Source organism: Artemia franciscana, chromosome 1 (genome assembly GCF_032884065.1).
Source record: "Artemia franciscana chromosome 1, ASM3288406v1, whole genome shotgun sequence".
Lineage (NCBI taxonomy): Eukaryota > Metazoa > Arthropoda > Branchiopoda > Anostraca > Artemiidae > Artemia > Artemia franciscana.
In genome coordinates this window covers 46,652,590-46,661,355 of record NC_088863.1, presented here as the reverse complement: position 1 = coordinate 46,661,355, position 8,766 = coordinate 46,652,590, and the positions used below count along the sequence as shown (strand labels likewise).

Genomic DNA, 8,766 nt, shown 5'->3' with positions numbered 1-8,766 from the left:
GTGTCCCCGTTGTAGTTGTGTCCCTGTGTCCCGGTCGTCATTTATATTCCCTGTGTCCCGGGTCCCGGTCGTCATTTGTATCCCGGTGTCCCGGTCTGTATATACATTCGTTTTTTAGTTTTGTTTTTCTCCTTTATTTTTTTCCTTTTTTTTTCTTTTTTAGTTTATTTAGATTTTTAGATTTTTTAGTTTTTTTATTAGTTTTTAGTTTTTTTTTCTTTTTAGTTTTTTTGTAGTTTTTACCTTCTTTTTAGTTTTGTTAATTTTTTTTTTTTACTTGTGTCCTGGTCGTCATTTATACTCCCTGTGTCCCGGTGCTTTGTTGATTGCTAATCGAACATTCCTTTTGTCCTGGTCGCTTTCTCTTTGAGTGTCGTCATTTATTTTTTTCTTTTTTAGTTCTTTTAGTTTTTACCTTTTTTAGTTTTTTTTTAGTTTTTAGTTTTTTTAGTTTTTTACCTTTTTTTAATTTTTTTAGTTTTTTAGTTTTTTAGCTTTTTTATTTTTTTTATTAGTTTTTAGTTTTTTTGTAGTTTTGCCTTTTTTTTAGTTTTTTTAGTTTTTTAGCTTTTTTATTAGTTTTTAGTTTTTTTTGTAGTTTTTGCCTTTTTTTAGTTTATTTAGTTTTTTAGCTTTTTTATTTTTTTATTAGTTTTTAGTTTTTTTGTAGTTTTTGCCTTTTTTTAGTTTTTTCAGTTTTGACGTCACCTGATCCAGTTTTTTCAGGTGACGTCACCTGATCCACGATCCACAGATCACAGACAACTTATTTTTATATATATAGATAGTTTTTTTTTTTTTACTTATGTCCTGGTCGTCATTTATACTCCCTGTGTCCCGGTGCTTTGTTGATTGCTAATCGAACATTCCTTTTGTCCTGGTCGCTTTCTCTTTGAGTGTCGTCATTTATTAGTTTTTTTTCCTTTTTTTTTAGTTTTTTATTGGTTTTTACCTTTATTTTAGCTTATTTTTCAGTTTTTTCCTTTTTTTAGTTTTTATTTATTTTTTATTTTTTTAGTTTTTTACCTTTTTTTAGTTTTTTTAGTTTCTTTAGTTTTTTAGCTTTTTTTACTTTTTTTATTAGTTTTTAGTTTTTTTTTGTAGTTTTTGCCTTTTTTTAGTTTTTTCAGTTTTTTTTTTAGTTTTTTATTGGTTTTACCTTTATAGTTTTTTTAGTTTTTTAGCTTTTTTATTTTTTTTATTAGTTTTTAGTTTTTTTTGTAGTTTTTGCCTTTTTTTAGTTTTTTCAGTTTTGACGTCACCTAATCCAGTTTTTTCAGGTGACGTCACCTGACACATCCATCCATCCATCCACAGACAGACAACTTATTTTTATATACTAGCTGTTGGGGTGGCGCTTCGCGCCACCCCAACATCCATCCACAGACAACTTATTTTTATATATATAGAAGATATAGATAGATAGATATCTATCTATCTATATAAAAATAAGTTGTCTGTGGATGTGTGGATGGATGTGTCAGGTGACGTCACCTGAAAAAACTGGATTAGGTGACGTCACAACTGAAAAAACTAAAAAAAGGCAAAAACTACAAAAAAAAACTAAAAACTAATAAAAAAAATAAAAAAGCTAAAAACTAAAAAAACTATAAAGGTAAAAACCATAAAAAACTAAAAAAAAACTGAAAAAACTAAAAAAAGGCAAAAACTACAAAAAAAAACTAAAAACTAATAAAAAAAGTAAAAAGCTAAAAAACTAAAAAAACTAAAAAAACTAAAAAAAGGTAAAAAACTAAAAAAAATAAAAAATAAAAAAAAACTAAAAAAAGGAAAAAACTGAAAAATAAGCTAAAATAAAGGTAAAAACCAATAAAAAACTAAAAAAAAAAGGAAAAAAACTAATAAATGACGACACTCAAAGAGAAAGCGACCAGGACAAAAGGAATGTTCGATTAGCAATCAACAAAGCACCGGGATACAGGGAGTATAAATGACGACCAGGACATAAGTAAAAAAAAAAAAACTATCTATATATATATAAAAATAAGTTGTCTGTGGATCTGTGGATCGTGGATCAGGTGACGTCACCTGAAAAACTGGATCAGGTGACGTCAAAACTGAAAAAACTAAAAAAGGCAAAAACTACAAAAAAAACTAAAAACTAATAAAAAAAATAAAAAGCTAAAAAACTAAAAAAACTAAAAAAGGCAAAAAACTACAAAAAAAACTAAAAACTAATAAAAAGCTAAAAAACTAAAAAAACTAAAAAAAAGGCAAAAACTACAAAAAAAACTAAAAACTAATAAAAAAATTAAAAAGCTAAAAAACTAAAAAACTAAAAAAAGGTAAAAAACTAAAAAATAAATAACGACTGGGACACAGGGACACAACTACAACGGGGACACCGGGGGAAACAGGGGGATATAAATGACGACCGGGACAAAAAAACTAAAAAGAAATAAAAACTAAAAACTAATAAAAAAAACTAAAAAATCTAAAAATCTAAATAAGCTAAAAAAGAAAAAAAAAGGAAAAAATAAAGGAGAAAAACAAAACTAAAAAACGAATGTATATACAGACCGGGACACCGGGATACAAATGATGACCGGGACCCGGGACACAGGGAATATAAATGACGACGGGACACAGGGACACAACTACAACGGGGACACCGGGGGAAACAGGGGGATAACCTGACAATCTATTTATATGCAAAGACAATGGGACAGCAAAGAATGTTGTATATTCGCAAGTTTTTACGTAGTTAAAACCATATATATATATATATCTATATTCACAGGTGGGACATAGGGACACAACTACAATGGCGCGTAACTATTATGGCGCGTAACGACTTGCGCGCGCGGGGGGGCTTGGGGGGGGGCGCGAAGCGCCCCCACCAACTAAAAACTAATAAAAAAAACTAAAAAATCTAAAAATCTAAATAAGCTAAAAAAGAAAAAAAAAGGAAAAAAATAAAGGAGAAAACAAAACTAAAAAACGAATGTATATACAGACCGGGACACCGGGATACAAATGATGACCGGGACCCGGGACACAGGGAATATAAATGACGACCGGGACACAGGGACACAACTACAACGGGGACACCGGGGGAAACAGGGGATAACCTGACAATCTATTTATATGCAAAGACAATGGGACAGCAAAGAATGTTGTATATTCGCAAGTTTTACGTAGTTAAAACCATATATATATATATATCTATATTCACAGGTGGGACATAGGGACACAACTACAATGGCGCGTAACTATTATGGCGCGTAACGACTTACGCGCGCGGGGGGCTTGGGGGGGGCGCGAAGCGCCCCCACCAACTAGGTGTTGGGGTGGCGCGAAGCGCCACCCCAACAGCTAGTATATCTATATATATAAAAATAAGTTGTCTGTCTGTCTGAAGATCTGTGGATCAGGTGACGTCATGTTTCTGTGTCGGTTGACGTCATGAAATTAGTTGTCGTCATTTTTGCTTTGACGGTAACGTCATTAGACCGAGACAGAGGGAATATAAGTGACGACCGGGAACCTCAAAGAGAAATTACAGACTGGGACACCCCGGACACAATCACGACCGGGACACAGGGAATATAAATGACGACCGGGACACAGGGACACAACTACAACAGGGACGCCGGGGCACAGGCGGGATATATAAATGACCACCGGGACACAGGGATTGTTCGAATAGGAATTACAGACCGGGACACAAATGACGACCGGGACACCGGGACACAGGGAATATAAATGACGACCGGGACACTCAAAGAGAAATTACAAACTGGGACACCGGGAAAAAAATGACGACCGGGACACAGGGAATATAAAATGACGACCGGGACACAGGACACATCATTAGAATAATGAGGTATAGATCTGAATACGGATTGTTTTTCCCATGGACAATTATATGTTGCATGTTCAAGAGTTAGTAAACCTGACAATCTATTATATGCACAGACAATGGGACAGCGAAGAATGTTGTATATTCGCATGTTTTACGTAGTTAAAAACATATATTTATATCTATCTCTATTCACAGGTGGGACACAGGGACACAACTACAATGGCGCGTAACGACTTACGCGCGCGGGGGGGGCTTGGGGGGGCGCGAAGCGCCCCACCAACTAGGTGTTGGGGTGGCGCGAAGCGCCACCCCAACAGCTAGTATATATATATATATATATATATATATCATTAAAAGAGAAATCACCAATGCAACAGCACAAACACAAACACAAAAAAAAAGAGAGAGAGAGACAGAAGGAGAAAAGGAAGACTGTTATCCTAAATTAGTGATTAATATAGACCAGCACTTGAATGAGGCCTTAACCCTACTCATCCATACAATCACATAGGTCAAACAGCATAGCCATACACAATCAACCATAAAGAATAATCCATGGACAGGCAGTCATGTCGTCAATAAGTATAAGTCGTCATTTACCAAACAATAGAAAAAATAATATAGACAAATAATTCAGAGGCAAAATCCAACACAAGGGCTCATCAGGAGAATAAACTGGTCTATATAGGGTTTCGCCACTTTAAATTCTCTACCCAGCACAGTGTTGTGGCTACCACAGAATATCCATGGCATCCCCGTGTCAGGTATCACCCCCAAAATTCATGCCTATGAAAGAAAAAAAAACAGCAAATGTAAAACAACCAAGTAAAACCAAAACAAGCTTATCCTGTTAATATATCCATCTTTTTAGCAACAATAGGTAAACTAAATATTATAAATTTTACCAAATCACAAATATTAACACATTGCAGAAAACCTGAATGAACTAAAAAATTATAGAATTTATCTTTACCATGTGGCTAATTTAAAAAAAAAATCCGCTCAATTAGAAACACAATTCAAAATAAATGGCGCTGCGACAACATTTCTCGAACCTCCGAAATTAGTTGAAAATTTCTTTAAGTATTTCTAGATAATTCTTTTGATATTTATTCAAAAGTTCGTTATAATGAAAACTAAATTTTTTAAATTGCCAAGTTAATTTATTTGCAGAAAACCTCTTGATATCAATGTTTGGCTTAAGATTTTACATCTATTTTTAAAATCAATATAATTACTACAAATCCTTGCATAACGAAGTAACTGTGGGAAAACGCTGAATATGTGATATTTGAGTGTATATTACTTTCAGGGAATGGGAAACTAATCACTTCAAAATCAAAATCGTCCGTTTTATTATACATTTTAAAACTTAATTTATTATTATCACAAATATTAATATCAAACAGTTCGTGGTAACGAACTGTAGTAAGGAGCGATCAGCTCAATAGTAACCAAAACTCTAAAAAATTGAATTTTGATATCAATAGCTACGTCAATAGAATCGCATTTTAATGCTGATTTTAAATATATAAGTTTCATCAAGTCTTAGCCATTAGTCTTAGCCATCAAAAGCTTTAGTCTTAGCCATCAAAAGTTACGAGCCTGAGAAAATTTGCCTTATTTAGAAAATAGGGGGAAACACCCCTATAAAGTCGTAGGATCTTAACGAAAATCACACCATCAGATTCAGCGTATCAGAGAACCCTTCTGTAGAAGTTTCAAACTCCTATCTACAAAAATGTGGAATTTTGCATTTTTTGCCAGAAGACAAATCACGGGTGCGTGTTTATTTGTTTTTTGTTTTTTTTTCCCAGGGGTCATCGTATCGGCCAAGTGGTCCTAGAATGTCGCAAGAGGGCTCATTCTAACGGAAATGAAAAGTTCTAGTGCTCTTTTTGAGTGACCGAAAAAATTGGAGGGCATCTAGGCCCCCTCCTACGCTCATTTTTTTCCCAAAGTCAACGGATCAAAATTTTGAGATAGCCATTTTGTTTAGCATAGTTGAAAATCATAATAACTATGTTTTTGGGGATGACTTACTCCCCCACAGTCACCGTGGGAGGGGTTGCAAGTTACAAACTTCAACCAGTGTTTACATATAATAATGGTTATTGGAAAGTGTACAGACGTTTTCAGGGGGATTTTTTTGGTTTTGGGGGTAGGGTTGAGGGAAGAGGCTATGTGGGAGGATCTTTCCTTGGAGAAATATGCCATGGGGGAAAAAATTCAATGAAAAGGGCGCAGGACGAATCTGGTCACGTTAAAAAAAACCTCAAATTAAGAGCTTTATATACAATGCTGGGTATTCGGAGCCTCTCTATTATGGAGTATAATTTGAAAATAACACAACTATACAAGCGATAAAACATTATACCACAACCATAACTCAACTAACGAAAGAACTGCTAAGAGATAACACAACTATAAAGCGAAAACAGGTGAAAACTAACGGGCAAATAAACGAACTAAGAGGTGGAAGGGGCCCAGAGAAAAAATATAATCCTTTTTCAATTTTGAGCCTAACTTCCTCAAAGGAGTAATAATGTCAGAAGCCCCGAAATACCGAATTATTTTCTTTTCAAACAGTTCGTGGTAAGGAACTGTAGTAAGGGGCGACCCGGCTCAATAGTAAACGAAACTCTAAAAAACGGAATTTTGATGCTAAAAGATCCATCAAAGAATCGAATTTTTACGCTGATTCTAAATATATAAGTTTCAATTAATTTAGTCTTTGTCAGCAAAAGTTACGAGCCTGAGAAAATTTGCCCTATTTTGGAAAAAAGGAGGAAACATCCACTAAAAGTCATAGAATCTTAACGAAAATCACACAATCGCATTCGGTATATCAGAGAACTCTATAGTAAAAATTTCAAGCTCCTATCTAAAAAATGTGGAATTTTGTATTTTTGCCATAAGACAAATCACGGGTGCGTGTTTATTTGTTTGTTGTTTGTTTTTTTTTCCCCAGGGGTCATCTTATCGACCAAGTGGTCCTAGAATGTCGCGAGAGGGCTCATTCTAACGGAAATGAAAAGTTCTAGTACCCTTTTTAAGTGACCAAAAAATTTGAGGGCAAATAGGCCCCCTCCCATGCTCATTTTTTCCAAAAGTCAACCGATTAAAATTTTAAGATAGCCATTTTGTTCAGCATAGTCGAAAACCATAATAAACTATGTCTTTGGGAATGACTTACTCCCCCACAATCCCTGAGGGAGGGGCTGCAAGTTACAAACTTTGACCAGTGTTTACATATAGTAATGGTTATTGGGAAGTGTACAGACGTTTTCATAGGGATTTTTTGGTTTGGGGGGTTGGGTTGATGGGAGAGGGCTTTGTGGGAGGATCTTTCCTTTGAGGAATATGTCATGGGGAAGAAAAATTCAATGAAAAGGGCGCAAGATTTTCTAGCATTACTTTAAAAAAAAACAATGAAAAAGTAAACATGAAAACATTTTTTCAATGAAAGTAAGGAATAGCATTGAATTTAAAACGAACAGAGATTATTACGCATATGAGGGGTTCTAAAAATACTTTAGCATAAAGAGCGAGGTATTTAGGAGGAGATAAATACCTCGCTCTTTATGCTAAAATATTTTTAGTGATTTCAACTATTTATTCTACGGCCTTTTTGATTCAGGGGTCATTCTTAAAGAATTGGGACAAAACTTACGATTTAGTGTAAAGAGCGAGGTATTAACGAGGGTACAAACCCCCTCGTACACATAATAAAAACATAAGAATATAAAAGTTTGTTACGTAAGTTAATTCTTAAGTTACGTATATTTTTTTACTAATAAAAACGTTCGTTGAATATTAAAAGTTCAAGCAGCATTTTTAAGTAACCGAAAAATTGGAGGGCAGCTAGGCCTCCTTCCCACCTCTTATTTCTCAAAATCGTCTGATCAAAACTAAGAGAAAGACATTTAGCCAAAAAAAAAATAATATACTAATTTCATTTCAATAATTTATGTGCGGAGAGCCAAAATCAAACATGCATTAATTCAAAAACGTTCAGAAATTAATAAAAAAAAACTAGTTTTTTTAACTGAAAGTAAGGAGCGACATTAAAACTTAAAACTAACAGAAATTACTCCGTATATGAAATGGGTTGTCCCCTCCGCAGTCCCACGCTCTTTACACTAAAGTTTTTAATTGTTTAAAAAGTAGAATTGTGGCAAAGAGTCAAACCTTAGCGTAAAGACTGCAGAGGGGACAACCCATTTCATATACGGAGTTATGAGTTTTAAGTTTTAATGTCACTCCTTACTTTCAGTTAAATAAAAAACTATTTTTTTTTATCTAATTCCTGAACGTTTTTGAATCAATGCATGTTTTGATTTTGGCTCTCCGCAGAGGAATAATTAAAACGAAATTTGCATATTTATTTTTTTGGCTACATGGCTTTCTCATAATTTTGATCGAATGATTTTGAGAAAAAAAGAGCGGGGGAGGAAGCCTAGTTGCCCTCCGATTTTCGGTTAATTAAAAGGCAACTAGAACTTATAATTTTTTACGAATCTGTTTATTAGTAGATGATATACGTAACTTGTAAATTAGCTTACATAAAGAACTTTTGAATTCTCATGTTTTTATTACATATATATGAGGGGGTTCGCCCCCTCGTCAGTACCTCGCTCTTTACACTAAAGCTGAAATTTTGTCCCAATTCATTAAGGATGACTCCTTAATCACAAAAGCCGTAGAATAAATAGTTGAAATTACTAAAATACTTGAGCGTAAAGAGTGAGGTATTAGGAGGAGGTGAGCCCCTCATTTGGGTAATAATTTCTATTTGTTTTAAGTTTTAATGCTGATCCTTACTTCCAGCTGAAAAAAAAAACGTTTTCATATTTATTTTTCCATTGTTTTTTTTAAGTAATACTAGTAAATCCTGCGCTCCCTTCATGGAAATTGTCTTCCCCCATGGCAAATTACTT

General features: G+C 34.0%; 1 long non-coding RNA gene across 1 annotated transcript in view; it reads right to left on the bottom strand.

Annotated features, from left to right (window-relative positions):
- Positions 1-236: 236 nt before the first annotated feature.
- The window catches only part of LOC136030606 (uncharacterized), a 311,523-nt gene continuing 302,993 nt past the window's right edge, over positions 237-8,766 (bottom strand). The window contains exon 2 of the long non-coding RNA XR_010618345.1: positions 237-415. This is a non-coding gene — a long non-coding RNA (uncharacterized LOC136030606). The remainder of the gene's footprint in view (positions 416-8,766) is intronic.